Below are 10,478 nucleotides of genomic sequence, written 5' to 3'. Positions count from 1 at the left end.
CAATCTTCCCAGTAGTTAAAAAACTCTCTTTCTTTCCTCTGTAAATTCTCCGTTCTCCTCCTTGATCTGTATGTCACAGCTTTACCAGTAGCTGTGAGTATATATTCGTACCTTGGGGTTAGATAGATAAAAACATTGCAACTATAACAATCAGGATTGGAGCATGAGAATTACATTCAGTAAAGGTTCGGTCAGAAATCATTTTGTGGGATGAATTCCTTCACATTAAATAATCCCTATTCAAAATTTGAATTAGCACTAAAATAATTATGTGTTAATTAAAAGGACCAGGTTATGAGAAAAGTAAAGCAGAACTGGTAATTGGCATCATTAAGAATTAACTTTAATTTTTGTTTGTCTCACTAAGACCTCCTTACTAATGATTTAATTAAAGTGGAGACAAACAAACACATCTAATGAACAAAGATGCTAATGATAATGCTGCTCTACAACAAGCTACAGCAGCTACAGAAAGGGAAAGGGAACATTTATGAGTTGGGATTTAATTGTAGAATATGGATATCTAAACTGATTAAATATCGGAAATTTGTTGGAAGTCAGTTGCTTTTTGAGAATTTTTTAAAAAAAGGGACTTGGGGCTGCATGGTGGCACTGCTGTCCTACAGGAAGAAGGTTCTGGCATGCATGAGTTCCCTCTGAGTACTCTGGACTCAACCCATTAAAAAAACTGGTTAATTAGTCTCTCTAAAATTCCCCTTAGGTATGAGTGAGTGTGTGTGGGGGGGGGGGTGCGTGTGTGGGTGTGTGTGTGTGTGTGTGTGTGTGTGTGTGTGTGTGTGTGTGTGTGTGTGTGCATGGACGTTTGCCCTGAGAGTTTCAGTGTTGCCTTGTGATAGACTGGTAACCTGTCCAAGGTGTACGCTGCCACTCACTCAGAGTGCGGTGGAGAAAGGTGCCAGGCCTGCTGAAACCCTCTAGGGATAAGCAGGTTTAGCAAATGGATAGCTAGAGCTATGTAGCCTGATTGTGCATTCTAATTATAACAACATTAATATGAAAAGGAAGAGAAAAATAGGAGAGAGGAAGTTAAAGCCCTCACATCCCTTTGATTCATTGATGGGTTATTTATGCTCACAGACAACCAGGGTTTCTCCTCATGCGGTTCCAACCTTTTCCATCTCTTGGCTTGAGAAATTATTGGCTTTGCTGCTCCAAGAACAGATTTGTTTGACTGGAGGTCATTTGGCAACTATTGGTTCTGGCTAGGGTCTTTTGAGTTTCTTGGTAGTTCCTCAGAGTGGATGTAGAACCAGGCAAAAAGGAACCTAGTAAATGGTTCTGAGCACATTTCCAAGACATGGCTGAAGAACCAAACTTTAACTCTTACACAAAATGGCTCTATCAGTCAGGTAAAACTTTTGCCTGACTGATGGGATTTTCTTTTCTGCTTCAGTTTGAATTGAGCACCTGCTTCCAGGACACCTGCTTCTCCTGTCCTGGAGTTAGCTGAGCAGTTTGCCACTGCTCAGCTAATCATTGGCAAACTTAGGATATATTGAATGATACAGTCGAGGAAAAAATGCTTTCCTTACCCTTATTAGCTTATTGAAACCATAAAGAATAGATAGCGCAAAAATGTCAGCAAGGGAATATTGATGCTGTGATGGACTGGCAACCTGTCCAGGGTGTGCCCTGCCTCTCCACCGTTGACCGCTGGAGGTGGGCACCAGCACCCATGGTGGCGACCCCACTAGGGATGAGCGTGCATGATGATAGGTGGATGGATGGAATATTGATGGAACCTATGGAAAAACAGTTGAATAAGTTGAAATCTTTCATTTATGTTCACTACCAGGTGAAGTAGTAGGATAGGTAATCATACAAGTATTTCATACCAGGTATATCTAGTCAAGAGCTACTCTCAAGTCACCGTCACAAGCTTGGGGGAGGGAATGTCATCTTCTCTGTGTGCTCCCTTGGCAGAGGAGTGGAATCACCCATCCTTATGTGCTCATATATCTTTCCTTTTACAGATGACCAGCTTTCCCCTTTGGATTTGACACCCACAATTTATACTCATTTCACATCTCTCCCCAGGCCACTCAGGGGCTCCTTGCTGAGCTGTACCTGTCATGGGTATCAATAGAGTGCGTCGTCTTGGCTAGCTAATGCAGCCCACTCCCACAGAGGTAATCCTTCAGAGGCTTCCCGTTGCCTGAAAGAAATGTCAAAACTCCGCGGTGAGGATCAGTCTATCCTTACATACAGAGATGGAGATGGATCTTATTTAAGCCTGATTTAATTTGGGCTGCTTGGCACTGGTGAAGTGTTGTGTGTAGAACAGGGGGTGGGAGATGGAAATGTGAAGTCTGTCTTTATTGACAGAATCTGGCTTTAGTACAGCAGGCCAGATGCAATGCAAAGTGAACTGACAGATGCGCTGGTCACAGACATTTCTCTGCCTAGATTGCCACCTGTAGGACCATATGAATATTTAGTGAATGCTGAGCTGTCTGCAATAATGCAGTCTCCACAAACAACCATAGCCTGCCATGCTGGGCCCAAAAATACTGGCAGAGTTTGAAAGTGTAGCATTGATAATTCATTTTGCACAGTGGGGGGTGGATGGCTCGAAACTTAAGGATAAAACTTTGTGAAATATCTAGTCTCACCAGACTTCTGGTTGCTTTTAGACTCCCTGCAGAAAAGAAGATCCATTGGGAAAGGGCTCACATTAAGACTGTTTTAAAGAATTCAAAGCATAAAAAATAGTCAGTGTGTAAATTGTTTACTTAAAACGGTGGCTGAATTTCTAGATGACTCATATGTCCGTATGTTGTGGTGGGGAAAAAAAATCTTTAAAATATCAACACCATGTGCATAATACTAAAATTAACTAATTACAATTCCATTTATTGTATTTGTACATCCTCGGACATAGAAAAGTTATTATGTCCTCTTCAGGGCCTAAAATTATTTAAATTTCAGCTCCAGTGTACAAAAAGCCACATTAGCCAGCCATCTGCCACTAATTAAATTAGTGTCATCAGCAAGTGTGACCACCTCTATAAAAGCAGATCATATAACAGTTCCCTGGTCCGGAGCACACAGGTGTGAGTTAGCGTAATTACAAGAAGGAAAGACATGAGGAATGACCTTAGAAAAGTTACTGCCGCAGAGCATCAATCTGAAAAGGGTTGTATAGATATTTTCAAACAACTGGAAGTCAATCATTGTGTAGTAAGAAACAGTATTTTTAAAAGTAGAAGATTTCTTTGCTAATTTTCAAGTCAAAATATTGAGAATAAAGTGGAAACAATATCTCAGAGTAAAAGCGAAGCACTGAAGCTGTTTTGTTGTTCCAAGTAGGTTTTTCCTTCATCAGAACAGCATCTGCTCATCCAAACACTGTTTTACACTGAAACAGGAACATTTTCTGCTATTAAATATTATTATAATGTACTATCTGACTTAAACAGTGTATTATGCTCACATGTCCTGGTACCAGTTTCTTTTTCACGCTTATTTTTTCTCATCATTTACATGTTTTCTTTTCATATAGACTTTTTCTCTCATACTTTCAACTAAATTGTTGATATACATTTTATCTATACTCTCCTTTTGCTTCATCTTTTTTGCCTCATCATTTCAATTTTAATCTCATCACGGCTAAGCAACACAAAATACTTTGTGCTTATTTATTTTTTCCTCCTGTTACCTTCATTCATCATTACGTCCTTAGACTGGTGAGACCAAAGTAGAGATTTTTCACAGCACCAGGTTACGACAAAAACTAAACACAGCGTTTCATCACAAACACCAAAACCAAATGCCACGCACCAATGACCGATGAGCAGCACACCTTGCTCTCACTGAGTTGACTATTTAGCTTACAAATCAATCAAACATCTTTCAGCAATCTAATATGAAACTTTGACCTTTGAATTGAGTGATACATTTTTAGACATCCTAAAAGTCCACGATTGAATCTTTTTCTCACTGCTATGTTTTATTTTCAACAAGAACTAAGAACTAGTGAAGACTGACAAAACTTACCATGAGCAAATATTACAATCAAATGTATTTTTAATCAAATCAATACAGACAGTTTTGAAAACTGAAGTAACAAGAAACATATTGACAAACTAGAAAAAGCAATCTACAAAGAAAGAGGCCCATATTAATCTTACTTATTAATGAATGATGGTCAAATGGTGTAAATAGTTGTACCAGATTTTTGTAAAATATTGCATGAAAACAAAAATCTGTTTTTTATTATTATTATTATTATTATTATTATTTCTACCTACTTATAATAAGAGGGGGAGAGGAAAGGATGTAACTGATCAAATTCCATATCAGTAAGTAATACAGGATTCCCAAACCTCATGTCAGTGGAACGTCATTTATTACTTTCTGGATTTCAGGCTCTTCACCAGCAGGAAGGACAGGACTTCAGCTCTTTAACTTTCTCTCTCTATGTGAAAGTCTTTAAACCACTTACAGATTTCAGCTGCTATCAGGAATGAGAGAGGGCATGAGGCTTCTGTAAGACAGACTTAGTTTTGTGGATGGAAAGAGTGTTTCAAGTCTAAGAGGAAACCAATTCTAAATAAAACAACCAGTCAATAAAGATTCATTTCCACGTCGAATCGAGGGATGTTCCACCATAGATGAAAAAGTCAAAGTTCGTCTCAGAAAGACTTGGAGTGAAAAGTCTCAGGAATGCATCAGGAAGACAAACAGGCAGTGATGACAACAGCAAACATAAAGATTTCAACAGTCAATTTAGTGCCAGATAAGACTGGTGACCTTGACAACTTTTCTCTTACTTGTCTCTTGGTTCTTCTTATTTTCCTCCTGTTCCTCCTGGTATGTTGTTGAGTGTTGAAGACTTTCAACAAGTCTTCCTGCCATGTAGCTCTTTGCTCCAATAAGAAGGAGATGCAAGCTGGTAAAATGATGTGAGGCGTTCCGCATGATGAGTTGGCATAGATGACTAACCCCTGCATGACAAATCCTTAGCTTCATTTTATCAAGAACAAATATATTTCCACAGAACATTCCAGGAAAATCCTCCATGGTTGTTAAACTAATCCAAATTTCAAAACCTTACTCATAAAAATAATCCTCATAATAAAATCTAAGGATAAAATTTATAATAATTCAAGGGCAATGAATTTATTTGAAAGTGTGACATGATTATGAGTAGCACAGAAAATATGCGGAGAAAATAATATTAAACCCTAGCTTTCCAAAAACGTACACAGCTCCTCTTTGTATGAAAGTGAAATTCTATCAGCCTGCAGCTGTAACTAAGGCCTCAAGGCCATGTGCCTCACTATAACAAAACATTCCCTGCTAGCTAGAGTTAAAATGTATTAGTCTGATTTACCTGAGGAGAAAAAGAGAAGCTAAGAATGTCACATGTGACGATAGCTTAGTGATACAACCATGAACTCCTCTGTAAACCAAAGTATCCTAGGGTCAAAGGTGAGTCCATCTGCTGACAGCCAAAGCTAGACAATTAATTCTGCCGTATTAAATATGCAGCATCAATGTTGGACTCTTCCAAAGCTATTACAGCAACAGATTGACTGCATAGTAGAAAGGGTTATGATAGGGCCAAAGAGACACAGGCACAGTCTGTTGGAGAAACAAAGATGTCAAATATTGCAAGATTGCACGAGATCAAAAAGGTACTAATCAAATTTTTATACCATCTTGTCACAACTCAGAATTAAAACTAATGGAAGTGTTAATCAAGAGTCTACTACCAGTATCTCAGATTCACTCAGAAACAGAGACAAATCAAAGAACCTACTCTTTTTTTTTTGTTAAAAACAAAAATAAGCATTTCTCATCAGGCAGAAGAGTTTGGAAAAGCATTAGACATTGTTCAAATGCTGATGTTTTCCACCTCACCACTAATTCCTAATGACAAAACTGTATTCTCTGGCACTTCATCAAGAACTTAGCTTCAAGTCTAGGAGAAAAAAATAATTCTTCATGCATACATGAGAGCAATTCTAGTGTGTCTAAATAAAGAAAAGTTACCTTAAAGCTCACACAATAGAAACAAGTAATGTTATTAAATCCTTTCTGCAGCCCCAGACCGTTAATCTGAGCTAATTCTTAGGTACAGCATAAGGAGCTAATCTATTCATGAGGTACTTAGAGTAGTTGCTCTTCCTCCTCAGTGGAAGTAGACAGTCAAAGAGGTTTAAGCACCTGCTTAGGATGCCTTCCAGAGACTTATCAGAAGGTCTTTTGGAAATCTTTGACTGGGAAGAGGCCTAGAGACAGACCCATGCATGATACACTGAAGCGATAACATTCTAGGTCTGTCTAGAGGGGTCGCACCTTGAAAAGGTATTCATAATTCTTCAACATTTTTCATCTCTGTCTTTTCTGCTGTGTTTCTTCATCTTCATAATGCTGCTTGTTCACAAATATTCTCTGACAAACCTCCCAGGCCTTCACAGAACAGCTCTTACCGTAAGAACACTATTTACTAATTATGTGATTTCTGAAGGTAATTACATTGGATGTTTTTTCCAGGAATATTAGACTAAAGGAGCTGATTACAAGTGCACATCACATTTTTCAGATTTTTATGTTTAAAAAATCTTGATGACCGTTTATCATTTTCCTTCCACATTGCAAATGTGCAACAAAAATAATATCTAAGGTCTATAATGTCTCATTAAACCCCTTTATAATATATTGTTTTTGAGGTTATAATATTGCAAAATGTAGATAAAACTTGAGATGTTCCTGTTCCTCAGAGATGAGCGTCAAGAAGCAAATCAAGATTAAGTCCTGAACTTTGAAATGCTTCATACTTTCGTTACTGTTGAGAAGGTGTGCTTGCACCTACAATACAATCTTACCTTACCAACACAAACCTTGGAAATCAAAATCAAAAATATTTCTCAAACTAACATAAAAAAAACAGAAATAATATCTTAAATTTTGTGTTTTTTCTAATTTATCTTCACAGTCCAAATTCCAAAACAACCATCAAACTTTGTCTTCTATTTATCTAATAAAAGACTGGCTCTTTTTAGTGATGCCTTAATGTGGCAGATGGCTTGACAGACACACACACATCCACAATCTGCTAAGAGTAAAGGTGATGACGATCAGCAACACTCCTAATGAACACTTTAATTGCATTTTCTCAGTTGTAATTTTCTGCTTTACTACTAATATTATAACGTGAGAAGGAAAATATACAAAGAAAAACAAATAAATCCAGACAGTCCGTTAGCTAATGTATGAGGCAATAACAGAGGGACAGATTACTTGTTGGCCCCAATGAGTACATGTGAGATTAGGATGAGCATTTTCTCTGATTTCAGCACAAATTTGAGCCATAATGCTATTTGTTTCACACAGAGAGAATTGTTCTGCTGATGAAAAGAGTCCAGCTGGCATGCTCTACCATTTTTCTTTCATGGACCTTAGTAAGCAGAGCCTTAACTAAACAGCAAATTGTATTATTCTTTTGTATCTTCATTGCTCCTGATTCTAATTGTGTACGTGTTCCAGTAAATCGATCAATCAACACATGCTGCCATGGTCACGCAAAAAGGAAATGTGACTGCCACGCACACAGCAATCACTCCTTGTTTTTCTCTCAACCCTCTGACACACACACACACACACATATACAGATATTTGTGGTACATGCAGACATGTTGTCCGGGAGACCATTCCTTGTTTGGATGTGTTGTCAAGGAAACAAAGACGGAAGAAAAATCTGTTCGTAGAAATTTTTAGAAAATCCATCTGTTAGATTGGAAAATGGAGAAAGTAGTGCTAAGCCTAGTTGGATGAGTGCCTCCAATAAAACACATCCTCCAAAGGGAAACGGCTTTTATTGATTTTGCCACAGTATTATTAATATAAAAATGGAGCCTGGACATTGTAAATAAGCCTGGTGAATTCCTTTTATTACAGTCCAGTTGAACCTTTTCCCCGTCGAGCTGAAATTTGTGAGACAAAAAAAAAAGAGAGAGAAAGAAAATCCAAGTCAGGTGACCTACTGCAGAGTAATTACAGCCGAACTGACCACCCATGCCTCTATTCTGCATCACAGGATGCCTAAACGCTTATAATCACCTTTGATTACTGGTGAAAAGGTTAAGCTGAATCAATCCTGCAGCCCAATTTGCTACAAATTCCAGGAAAATATGACTAAAACCAAGGGATTTAGGAGCCTGCTGCTGGTTAGGGATGCTCAATGATCAGATTGTTGCTTTGGGAAAATAATAGCATGTTCTGCATAAGGAGTCATGGCATAATTTCATTGTTCCTACCCCAGAGAACAGCAGCAGCAGCTGGACAAGCACAGTAGAAGACTCATTACATATTGTGCAAGCAATAAAAAAATAAATAAATAAAAAACTCAGTGTGGCCTAAATATCTTGCCACAGCAGGATCTCCTCTGTTTTCACACATTTCCCAATTCTGTCACATCTTCACTGTTCTGCTCATCTGCTTCCCTTTCCTCCTGCTACTCTGTTTTCACATTCCATATGGAGGAAAGAACGATGCAGTCGATAAACATGCTCTCCTGTTGCTCTCTCGCTGATCACCTCAGGTGTACCCGTTTTCATCTTCCTATGAGAGTTTACATTCTTGGAAGTTGACGCATTTGTTTCTCACAAGGAATGATTCTGCTAATTTTGTCAGAACAAAACTACCTGGAAATGCACTGAGACATGTTGCAGGCCAGAGCTGTTAGGGATTAATGCCAAAACAAAGAATAAACATGCAAACCTCACAGTGCTGAAGCGAACTGATTAAAATGAAAGCAGAAGAAAGCTGACAAAAGAAAGATGAGGATTTGTTGATGCAGTAAGTGTCCAGATGATAAAGTTATACGCGTTTAAGTGAAACATTGCCAGAATATAATAACAGCTTTCCAATCATCCTTAATCATTGTTAATCATTGTTAATCATTGTCAGCGTAGCATATTGAGGCTAACCTTTAGGAACTCCATTTGGGACAAAATATGCTGTCAAGAAAAATTGATTAGAGAGACTGCAACATACATATTGCCATTGCTAAATAAGCTAAGTGTTCGCTACACAGTGCATGCATTGTAGTGATATTTTTGAAGCTACAGATTTCTGCACACATAGTCTTTATTGATATTATCAACTTTAATAAAGACGAAATGCCTACTCTTAAATAATTGAAAACTGGGATCGATTGCTGTTGGGAGTTTTGTGCGTGATCGCTGTGCTCAAATTCAATATTTTCAACTCTGACCTTGAGAAGCTATGTTGTTTTCACAAACTTGTAGAGAGCAAAACTCAGTGCTCTACTTAAGAGTGAATGATAAACAACATTTTTGTCTTTGACACTTCATGCAAAATAATAAAAACACTACAGTCTCCCTCCGAGTTGAAAGCTTGGTGACTTCTGCCTTTACGCATGACACAGCTGTGGCGTGGTCGCCATGCACACACTGGCAGACTTTGCAGGGTCCTGATATTGATAAACCTTAAGCTGAAGCCTCATGCCTTAACTATAGAAGCCAAGAAATTAGAGCGAGCCAGAGGTGCCGGGTCGGCTTACATCTAAAGTAGACACAAGCAATGAGGCAGGAGCTGAGGGTGTTTTGCCACTTCGCCCATGCCACTGTACAAATAAATACAATAAATAAAAACATAAATGTATTTTATTTATGTGGATTACAATCTTCCTAGAATCTTTCTGTCTGACTGTCACTCACATCATTAACCTTTTATGATGTTTTTAGGGGTTTGGGTCTGCTTTGTTCCCGGCCTCTCTAAGGCTACCTGTCAGACTCAACCTCCACCAACAACTAATCTGCCTTTAACCTTAATGAAGGCTCTATGATTGTTAGCTGCTGTTCGTACTGCATTAACTCCTCGTAGCATTTTAAAAGAACTTCTTGAGCTATTTGTTTTAGATGGCAACAATGACTGCACAGGAACTCTTTGAGGATCTTTCCTTGGTTCTTTTCCCTCATCAGGGATCCCACTGATTTCTGTCGAGAGCAGGGGCTGAGGTGTCATCACACGCAGTGATGCTTCTGTGTGGCCTGGGACACATCAGCCTCCCATGCTGCATTTGAGTCAGAAAGTCCTGTCAAAACTCCTGACTCGAGAGGCTCGTCTCAGGGAAGACAAAGGGGAGAGGTGGAAGACAACAGAGGCGAAGAGGAGGAGGAAGGTGAGGGGAGGCAGGAGCTGAGGAAGTCCAGGTCACTGTGGGATCTGACAGCAGAGGGCAACGTCGAGCTTAATTTAGGATTCACTCCCTGAGAAGCAGATGTTACATCATTTATTGGAGGAATAAAGAACGGCATGCTTTTCTTCACTAAAACAGTTTTGTCTGGAGAAGCACCTGCTCAGCGCTTCCTGTGTGAGTTAAACTAAGAGACATTTCAGACACACAACCAGGCAATTTTTCAGTAATGATGATCCAGTTTTATATCTGCAGTGACTCTTTTTTTTCCCCTTGGCAATACACTTTG

This window comes from Xiphophorus couchianus, chromosome 23 (genome assembly GCF_001444195.1).
Source record: "Xiphophorus couchianus chromosome 23, X_couchianus-1.0, whole genome shotgun sequence".
NCBI classification, from domain to species: domain Eukaryota; kingdom Metazoa; phylum Chordata; class Actinopteri; order Cyprinodontiformes; family Poeciliidae; genus Xiphophorus; species Xiphophorus couchianus.
Note: the sequence above shows the minus strand (reverse complement) of the source record.